The following is a 9,947-nucleotide window of genomic DNA, read 5'->3' as shown; positions in this document are numbered from 1 at the left end:
CTCATCACCTGTCATCTAGAGCACGTCCTTTGAATCCAGGGTCCCTGCGCCTGAGAAGCTCCCTACCAGGGGAAGACTGAGGACAAGGGCCTTCTTCTAGAGCCAACAAAGAGAGAAAGCCTCCCCTTGGAGCTGATGCCCTGAATTTGGACTTGTAACCTACTAGACTGTGAGAAAATAAATTTCTCTTTGTTAAAGCCATCCACTTGTGGTATTTCTATTATGGCAGCACTAGATGACTAAGACAACAACAGCCTTCTAACACATTGTAGCCAAAGGCATTTTTCTGCAGCCCAAATATGACCCTGCCATACCCTCTGTGCTATTGTTAGGTGCCGTTGAGTTGTTTCTGACACATAGTGACCCCGTGTACAACAGAACGAAACACTGCCCGGTCCTGAGCCACCCTCACGATCGTCATCACGTTGGAGCCCATGGCTGCAGCCACTGTGTCAATTCATCTCATTGAGGGTCTTCCTCTTTTTCACTGATCTTCTACTTTACCAAGCATGATGCCCTTCTCCAGGGACGGGTTCCTCCTGATAACATGTCCAAAGTACTTGAGATGAAGCCTCGCTATCCACACTTCTGAGGAGTATCTGGGCTATAGTTCTTCGAAGACAGATTTGTTCGTTCTTCTGGCCCTCTACTGTATATTCAACATTCTTCACCAAAACCACAATTTGGAGGTAACAGGAAACAACACAGGAGACAGGCCCCAGTTCACCAAGCGGCACAGCTTCCAACCTTTCAGCTCCTTCTCGGCCCTGCCCGCAGGCAGGCCTCACTCTCGGCCTGGCCCTGCTCAGGCAAGTGTTACAGTTCTTTAGTTCCACTGATAAGTGCCCACAGGAGCCCCACATCACCAGCAAGCCTCCTGCCCGAAGGCGCTCAGCTCTCTCAATCTGTAGGTCGGCGAGCCTACTGCAGCTGCCTGCAGATCCTATGCCACTGCCATCTCACGATGCTACCACCTCCAGCGTTATAGCTCTCCAGTGTTACAGCTCTCTGCCTCCTGAGTCTAGGAGGTTCTCTGCATGGGGGCCCTGAGTCCAAAGGACATGCTTTGCTCCCAGTTCTTCTTGATGGTAGTGAAGTCCCCCCTCAACCTCTGTGGGATCACATCTTATAAGCTTAGCAAGATGGCAAAACTGACCAATCCCCTTGGTAGGCCACAGGCACCTTATTTGCATAGTCACACCCAATCATTTTGTAGGAGTTACAAGACCACAGCCAGAAAGGCCACATGAACAAGAGAAACCCATTGCCCTGCAAAAACAAACCTCCACTTACTCCTTAGTCTGTTCATAGACTGCCTGGCATTATTAGATTAACAAACAAACACCCCCAGGATGGCTAAGGTGAGTGCTAGCAATCATTCACTCTTTAGCATAATTCATTTTCCTTCAGTATTCTTTGTAACTCCGTCGTTATTGTCGTTAGCTGCCATCTAGTCAACTCCCAACTCATGTTGACCCCATGCACAGCGGCATCAGACCATTATGATCCATAGGGTTCTCACTGGTGGATTTTTTTTTCTAAAGTAGATCGCCAGGCCTTTCTTCCTAGTCTGTCTTAGTCTAGAAGCTCTGCTGAAACCTATTCAGACTCATAGCAACACACAAGCCTCCACAGATGGATGCGTAGTAGCTGCACAGGAGGTGCAAAAAGTACTCTAGGAACAAAAATAGTGTAAGAAGATGCTGAATAAATGTTGCAGAGCGGATAAATTCATGTATGAATGAGCTGCATTCACAGGGAAGTGTTCAGAAACCTACGGGTGGGCTCCTCAGAGCTGTATACAGGTGCACACACATGCACACACACATGTGCACACGCACACACACACTTTAACAGGAGCCAGGGCGCTCTCCAAGTCTTCTTGGGTAACAGAAACAAGACTCCAAAGCTCTGAGAGGTGAAAACAAGGGAACTGATGTAACAAGATTAAGTTTAACAAGGGCAGGTGTTAGACTCAACATTTGTCCCAAACTGCCCCACACAGAAGACAGTGGGAGAGGCTCGGTTTAACAGCAGCACGTGTGAAAAAGATGGAGGCCCCCGTGGACCGGCTCCTGAGAGCCAGGAGTGCAACCTGGCTGCCAAGAACGTTAACGAGCCCCTGAGCCCTTTAGCACAAGCAGAGTTTTTTAGAACATCAGGCCCGGGAGATCTGGGCTGGCCTGCAGGAGTCAGACCACACGTGAAGGCTGAGCTCAATCCTGGGAAGGGCTCTTTAAGAGAACATGGCAAGCTGGCGATGGAACGCAATGCCACGTAACACGAGAAAAAGATCATGGAGCTAGAGGTGTGCAGCCAGAAGTGAAAAATGGCTAAAGTTTTGATCAGTGATCTCAAATGCTGGGGAGCCTGTCACTGGGAAGAGGGGACAGGATGGAAAAGTAGGGTACAAGGGGCAACCTCAAAGGAGCAAGGGCACTGGGCAGTATCCCCAGGGCCTGGTACTGAGCCAGAGACATGTTTGGAGCTTTGTACCTATTTGCCAAATGAACAAATTGGAGCATCCCAAAATATAAAGAGCTTTCTCTTAAAGAAGGAGCCCTGGTGGCAATTGGCTGCTAACTGAAAAGGTCAGCAGTTCAAAGCCATCAGCCGCTCCACAAAAGACAGATGTGGCAGTTTGCTTTCATAGAGATTACAGCCTCGGAAGCCCTATGAGGCAGTTGTCACTATAGGGTCGCTATGTTTTGGAATCGGCTCAACGGCAACAGGTTTGGTTTTGGTTTTCCTGCAGAGGAGTGAATCCCTTATTCGTGGAGGGATTTAAGCATGAAACAGTCCTTTGCTGAGGTTGTTCTAGGAGAGGTCCAAGCATCCAAGAGGGGCTGATGATAAACAAAAAACCAAATTCATGGCCACCAAGTCGATTCCAATTCATGGTGGCCCATAATGCTATCTAAGTTCCATCTGGGGCCACTGGTGCCTCAGTGGTAGAATTCTCACCTGCTGTGTGGGAGACCTGGGCTCAATTCTAAGCCAGTGCACCTTATGCATAGCCACCACCCATCCGTCTGTGGAGGCTTGTGTGTGCCATGATGTTGAACAGGTTTCAGCAGAGCTTCCAGACTAAACAAACTAGGAAGAAAGGCTTGGTGATCTACTTTTGAAATCACAACAGTCCGATCCCCAACTGATCACGGGGTTGGTGCAGGGCTGGGTGGCATTTCGTTCCATTGTGCGTGAACGAGGTTGCCATGAGTCCGAGGCCAACTCAATGGCAGCTAACAATAACAAAGCTCTATCCGGTCCCGAGGTTTTTTAATTCCATAAGCCTAAGTATTAAAGCTTCCATCAGGTCTGCCTCTCAGGCATTTTCTTCTCTTTTATTAGTGGTTTCGAAAGGGAAGGAGGAAGGATGGAAAGAAGGAGGGAATGAGGAAGGACGGGAGGCAAGAAGACAGGAAGAGAGAACAGAGCAAGGGCCCTTGGCTCCCTAAAGCTGTGTTCCCCCTGCTGCTGGGAGAAGACCCTCCGCCTCTTGTGTATCACTTCATTGAAGCACTCATGATCGTGTGTGTAACAGCCTCTCTGTCCTGGACCTGGGACCATTTTATCCCTAACACTTGCACCAAAAGCCAGTCGCCATTGAGTCAGTTCTGATTCATGACAACCCGATGTTGGTCAGAGTAGAACTGGGCTCCGTAGGTTTTCAATGGCTGATTTCTCAGAAGTAGATCACCAGGCCTTTCTTCCGAGGTGTCTCTTGGGTGGACTTGAACCTCCAACCTTTTGGTTAGCAGCTGAGTGCATTAACCATTTCTGCAGCACTGGCACAGTGCTTGGCACACAGTATCTGTTAATAAACACTTGTTAGATGAATGAACGAACGAGTGCTGTGCTCTGCAGGCTTTGTTGGAACTATCCATCGGTGGTTAGAGGTGTGTTTTCTAGGCTGGCGCTCATTTCACACGATAATCTTAGGTACAGTTTGTATGTATTATTCCATGGGAAGAAAAAGGAAGTAGTCACAGAAACACAAAGAAATTCTGGAGAAGTAAAAACTGCCCTTTGTGGGTTTTAAAAAATGTCAGGGATATTATGCCTGAAGCTGAAACATCAGGCTGTATTTACTTTTGCTTCTCTCTAAACAGCTATAAGTTTCCTAAAATACAAACAGTAAGCAACAAAACCTCAGGGTGCTTTTTGGGTGCCTACTTTCCATGTTTTTTTTTTTTGGTTATGAAATCACGAGAGCATCTGTCGCTGCAATTCCGGGTCTTGACACTTGCTTTTATTTGTTTTGCCCTCCCAAAGCGCCAAAGTTGACAAAAATTGCATATTGAACTGAAACTTCATGTAAGAGTTTTAAATTAGTAAGAGACCCATAAGCATCCGAAGAAATTTTAATGAGGTCAGAGCACTCTTCTATTCCCTATCAGAGTCCCTGCAGCTAGAACAGTGCCTGACACATAGCAGGTACTCGATAAATACTTAGAAAACGGATAAAATACTTACCGTCTGCCCCCATGACAGATATCATATAATGAGCACGTTGTTGTTGTTGTTAAGTTGCGTCAAGTCAGCTCCGATTCATGGCAACCCCGTCTACGGCAGAACGAAACATAGCCCAGTTCTGCACCATCTTCATGATCGCTGGCACGCTCAAGTCCATTGTCATGGACACTCTGTATTTTGAGTGCCTTCCAGCGTAGGGGGCTCAGTTCCAGCACTATGTGGGGCAACACTCTGTTGTGATCCTCATGATTTTCAGCTGCGAATTTTCAGAAATAGATTGCCAGGCCTTTCTTCCGGGTTTGTCTTATACTGGAAGCTTGGCTTAAACCTGTCCACCTGTTGGCATTCGAAATCCTGGTGGCATAGCTTCCAGCATCACGGCAACACACATGCCCCTAGGGTAGGACACACTGACAGAGAGATGGTGGATAAGCACATCGCTACATTAAATTAGTGTGATTCTGATTTTAAAGACGAAGAAAGATGGAGTTAGTCAACGCAATGGTGGTAACCCAATGAGTCAGGATTCAAAATCAGTGCTGCCTGACTCGAAAGCTGGTGTTCTCTCTTTGTCACAAGCTGCTCAGGGGACAGTGGCCCTTTGACCAGGGTTGGGCTCATCTCGGGCATCTCCCACTGCCTGCCCAGTCTCTTCTTCCACTAGTTGTTCTTGGATCCAGTTCCCTGGCTATCTGCTTCAAGTGCTTGGGAGAAAGAGGCAGGATGTTGTTGTTAGGTGCCGTCAAGTCAGCTCCGACTCATAGTGACCCTACGCACAAGACAAAACCCTGCCGGTCCTGCACCATCCTCACAATCGCTGCTATGCTTGAGCCCACTGTTGCAGCCACTGCGTCAATCCATCTCGTTGAGCTTCTTCCTTTTTTTCGCTGACTCTCTCCTTTACCAAGCATGATACCCTTCTCCAGGGACTCATCTCTCCTGAGAGATCAGGATAGAAGTACTAAATGAATGGGTACCTAGAGAGGTAAATCACTGATAGGTGGATGACAGACAGTAAAATAAATGGATGGGTAGACAGACATTCCGACAGGCTCCCTTTCCTGTCTGTACCTACAGTATCAGCCCGCTGATTTCAGCGTAGCAACCAAATCTGTTGCCTTCGAGTTGATTTTGACTCATAGCAACCCTATAGGACAGAGTAGAACTGCCCCATAGCGTTTCCAAGGTCACAGTCTTTCAGCAAGCTGACTGCCACATCATTCTCCTGCGGGACCTCTAGGTGGGTTCCAACCGCCAAGCTTTGGTCTGTAGCCGAGCGCTCAACCACTGTGCCAATTCGCCTCTAACTCTTCTCCACCAGTTCGGCCTCCCTGCCTGCCCCACCCAGTATGATGAACGCCCTGAAGTCTAGAAAGTCGAGCATACTTTTGCGCTTTGGTTTTTGCCCAGACCTCATTAATTCAGGAAGATGATACTTCAGCCAGAGGAAAGAAATTGAATGCGTGCAAAAACTCCTTAATTGCGGGTTTCCTTTCTCTGTCTGCTCCCTTAATAAATTTGGAAACTATTTTATGTAAATTATATGCTTTGAAGGGGGCTAGGACATTTTTCTGCTTCTCAGGCTGGAGCCAGGCTGGGGCAGAGCAGCACGAAGGAAAACAACGGCCTGTGAAACCGCCCCGTCCCAGGAGGTGGCTGGGGCAATTGCATGTGGCTTAATCCTCAAAATCAAAGTCCTTTTCGGGATGTCATATGTACATGTGAGCTTTGGGGATGCTGGTGTTCAGATGAGTCCGGAGTGTGGTGGGCAAGCAACAGACTAATAACCCATTGCTGTGGAGCTGATCCTGACTCACAGTGACCCTAGAGGACAGAGCAGAACTGCCTCATAGGGTTTCCAAGGCTGTAAATCTTTATGGAAGCAGACTGCCACATCTTTCTCCCAGAGCAGCTGGTGGGTTAGCAGCCAAGTGCTTAACCACTGTGCCACCAGGACTCTGCAACAAAATAGTGGGAAGGCAGAAATCTTGGCTCGAGGAGTAACTCCAAGGGCAGGAAGTGTAAACTTAGCCTGGAGATGCCTGAGTGGGATTGGGTAGATTTAGTAAGGAGGATGTGTGGGTGAAAGTGAGTGAAATGGAGAAGCTGAGGGGATGTTGATTTAGCCGGCGAGGGAGCCCAAGGGGAGAGAAGGCCCCCAAAACTCTGTTTCTGGGTCCACCTTTGGCCCTAAGACCAGAGTTCTGCAGTTACTGGACGTTTCCTTCTGGCTGCCCCACAGACACTTCAGGGGTGACTGCTGTCTTGTGGAGAGACCCTAAACACTCTGGAGCTGGGCTGCGTGGGCTCGACTCTTGTCATACTACCCACTAGCTATGTGGCCTTAGGCAAGTGTCTGAAGCTTTAGGACCTGAAGGGAAGGACAACTTGTACGTATTTCTGGATCTGTGTGGGGTTTACTGGATAAGAGCAAGTCCCATCACACCTTCCCTCCTTAGGGCTCCTTCCTAATTACCATCAGGGTCCTGTTAATCCTACGGAAACATCCATCAAGAAACTCCAAGTCAACAACAGAGAACTCCTGAAGGAGCAGGAGAACAGTGGGATGCAGACCCCAAATTCTCATAAAAAGACCAGACTTAATGGTCTGACTCAGACTAGAAGAATCCCAGCAGTCATGGTCCCCAAACCTTCTGTTGGCCCAGGACAGGAACCATTCCCGAAGACAACTCATCAGACATGGAAGGGACTGGACAATGGGTTGGAGAGAGATGCTGATGAAGAGTGAGCTACTTGTATCAGGTGGACACTTGAGACTGTGTTGGCATCTCCTTTCTGGAGGGGAGATGGGAGGGTAGAGAGGGTTAGAAACCGGCAAAACGGTCACAAAAGGAGAGACTGGAAGAAGGGAGCGGGCTGACTCATTAGGGGGAGAGTAAATGGGAGTATGTAGTAAAGTGTATACAAGCTTATATGTGACAAACTGACTTGATTTGTAAACTTTCACTTAAAGCACAATAAAAATTATTTAAAAAAAAAAAAAAGAAACTCCAAGTCAAAAGTTTTTGATTACAATTCTTGATAGCTGCCATCGAGTCAGCTCCAATTCATGGCACCTTATGTACAAAAGAACTAAACGTTGCCCAGTCCTGTGTCATCTTCATGATTGCCAACATGTTTGAGTCTAACGTTGCCGCCACTGTGCCAATCCAGCTCACTGAGGGCGTCCCTCACCCTCGCTGGCTCTCTATTTCACCAAACATGATGTCCTTCTCCAGCAACAGATCCCTCCTAAGGACTTGTCCAAAGCAAGCAAGTAGGACAATGTTCTATTGTGACCCATAGGGTTTTCACTGGCTGATTTGCAGCAGCGGCTATCAAGGTCTTTCTTCCTAGTCTATCTTAGTCTGGAAGCCCCACTGAAATCTGTCCACCGTGGGTGACCCAGCTGGTATTTGAAATACCAGTGGCATAGCGTCCCGTATCACAGCAACACACAAGCCATCCCAGCACAACAAACTGACAGATAGGTTGATTATAATTAAGCACTTTGTAAATTAAATGAATGTGTTATTATAACAAAGTAAGCCATTCTTGAAAAAACTATTTGGGGTGAATAGGAGCATATTTCATGTATGCTGAATGGCCAATATACAGATTCTCTGTGAAGTTACAGTCAATCAACTTTAAGCCTATTTTAAAATACTAACCTAACCCATCATGGGCTACTTTTGGAATAAAAATGACCAAAACCATTCCCAGTGATGTTCACGGTGTAACTTTCATGTTCAAGTTTGCACTTAAACCCACCCGTTGCTGTTGAGTTGATTCTGACTTGTTGTGACCCTATAGGACACAGTAAAACTGCCCCACAGAGTTTCCAAGGCTATAAATCTTTTTTTTTTAATATATATTTTTAATTTTAATTGTGCTTTAAGTGAAAGTTTACAAATCAAGTCGGTCTTTCATACAAAAATTTATATATACGTTGCTATATATTCCTAGTTGCTCTCCCCCTAATGAGACTGCACCCTCCTTCTCTCCACTCTGTTTTCGTTTCCATCCAGCCAGCCTCTGACCCCCTCTGCCCTCTCATCTCCTCTCCAGACAGGAGCTGCCCACAGTCTCATGTGTCTACTTGATCCAAGAAGCTTGCTCTTCACCAGTATCATTTTCTATCCCATAGTCCAGTTCGATCCCTGTCTGAAGAGTTGGCTTTGGAAATAGTTCCAGCCTTGCGCTAACAGGAGGTCTGGGGACCATGACCTCTGGGGTCCCTCTCTCAGTCAAACCATTAAGTCTGGTCTTTTTTCGAGAATTTGGGATCTGCATCCCACTGCTCTCCTGCTCCCTCAGGGATTCTCTGTTGGTTCCCTGTCAGGACAGTCATCAGTTGTAAAGGCTATAAATCTTAAAGGAAGTAGATGGCCCACATCTTTTTCCTGTGGATAGACTGGTGGGTTTGAACCACCAACCTTTTGGTTATGAGCCAAGCACTTAACCACTGCACCACCAAGGCTCCTAAGTTTGTGATTTGCCTTTCTTTTTGACAGACGATTATGAGACCTAGTGGCTGGCTTGAAAGGCTTCCTATACTAACAGGTAGACACCGTTGGTTTTCCTAGGAGGGTGGGGAAGAAGCCTGGCATGTGCTTGCTTCCTAGTCATGGATAATGTCTGGAAACCTGCTGTGCTGGCCTGCCTTATGCCTGCTCAAAAAGAAAGGTGAAGACAAGTAATAAGAGATAAAAACAAGACAATAAGAATAAATGTGCTGTGAGGAAATTCCAAGATTTGTTCAACGCAGTTTTGGTGAAAGAAGCCCTATAGAGAATTTCTCAGTAAGTTTCAAAGAGAGGAGGGTTTTGGTGGCTGAAGCAGCCTACATAAGCAATTGCGGCATTTGTGGAATGTAAAATTGTGGATTGCCCGAGGAAATCAACTAGCAATATCGCCGTGCTTTCCTAAGACAGGCCAAGGTCTAGGACAGCGGTTTGGGGCTGGCTGGTTCTCATGTTCTCGAGTTGGAAGTTTCCGTTAGTTGTGGACTCTTCCTTTTGAAAAGAGCTTGAGGGTGCAGCCGTGCCTATGTCTGGTCAATGCTTGAGCACCTAAAACCCTGCTGCCAGAAGAGACGGCGTTTTAAACAGCTTGGTAACCCATCCCCAAATTCCAAAACACCCTCGTTCAGGAAATTCTTCGTGTTTGGCCGAAATCCCTCATGCTTCGATGTAAGCTCATTTCCTCTGGTTCTGTCCAACGCAGAGATGGGGAACAGCCGCTTGCCCTCCACTGGTTCATACCCTGAAGACCTTAATTTCATCCATCCTCTACGTCTTCTCTTCTCCAGAATAAATACTCCAACTCCCAGAAACTCTCTCTGAGACCTACCCAAACCACATTCAGTGATTGCTTTCTAAGTGTTTCCTTTGATTCTCAAACTCAGGCCAAGATACTGTCCCAGCTTTCATTTTTGAACAACATACATTTGTCGGGTGACGGGAAGCAGG

Source organism: Loxodonta africana, chromosome 5, assembly GCF_030014295.1.
Source record: "Loxodonta africana isolate mLoxAfr1 chromosome 5, mLoxAfr1.hap2, whole genome shotgun sequence".
Taxonomy (NCBI): domain Eukaryota; kingdom Metazoa; phylum Chordata; class Mammalia; order Proboscidea; family Elephantidae; genus Loxodonta; species Loxodonta africana.
The sequence above is the reverse complement of the archived record's forward strand: the minus strand, read 5'-3'. Positions refer to the sequence as shown.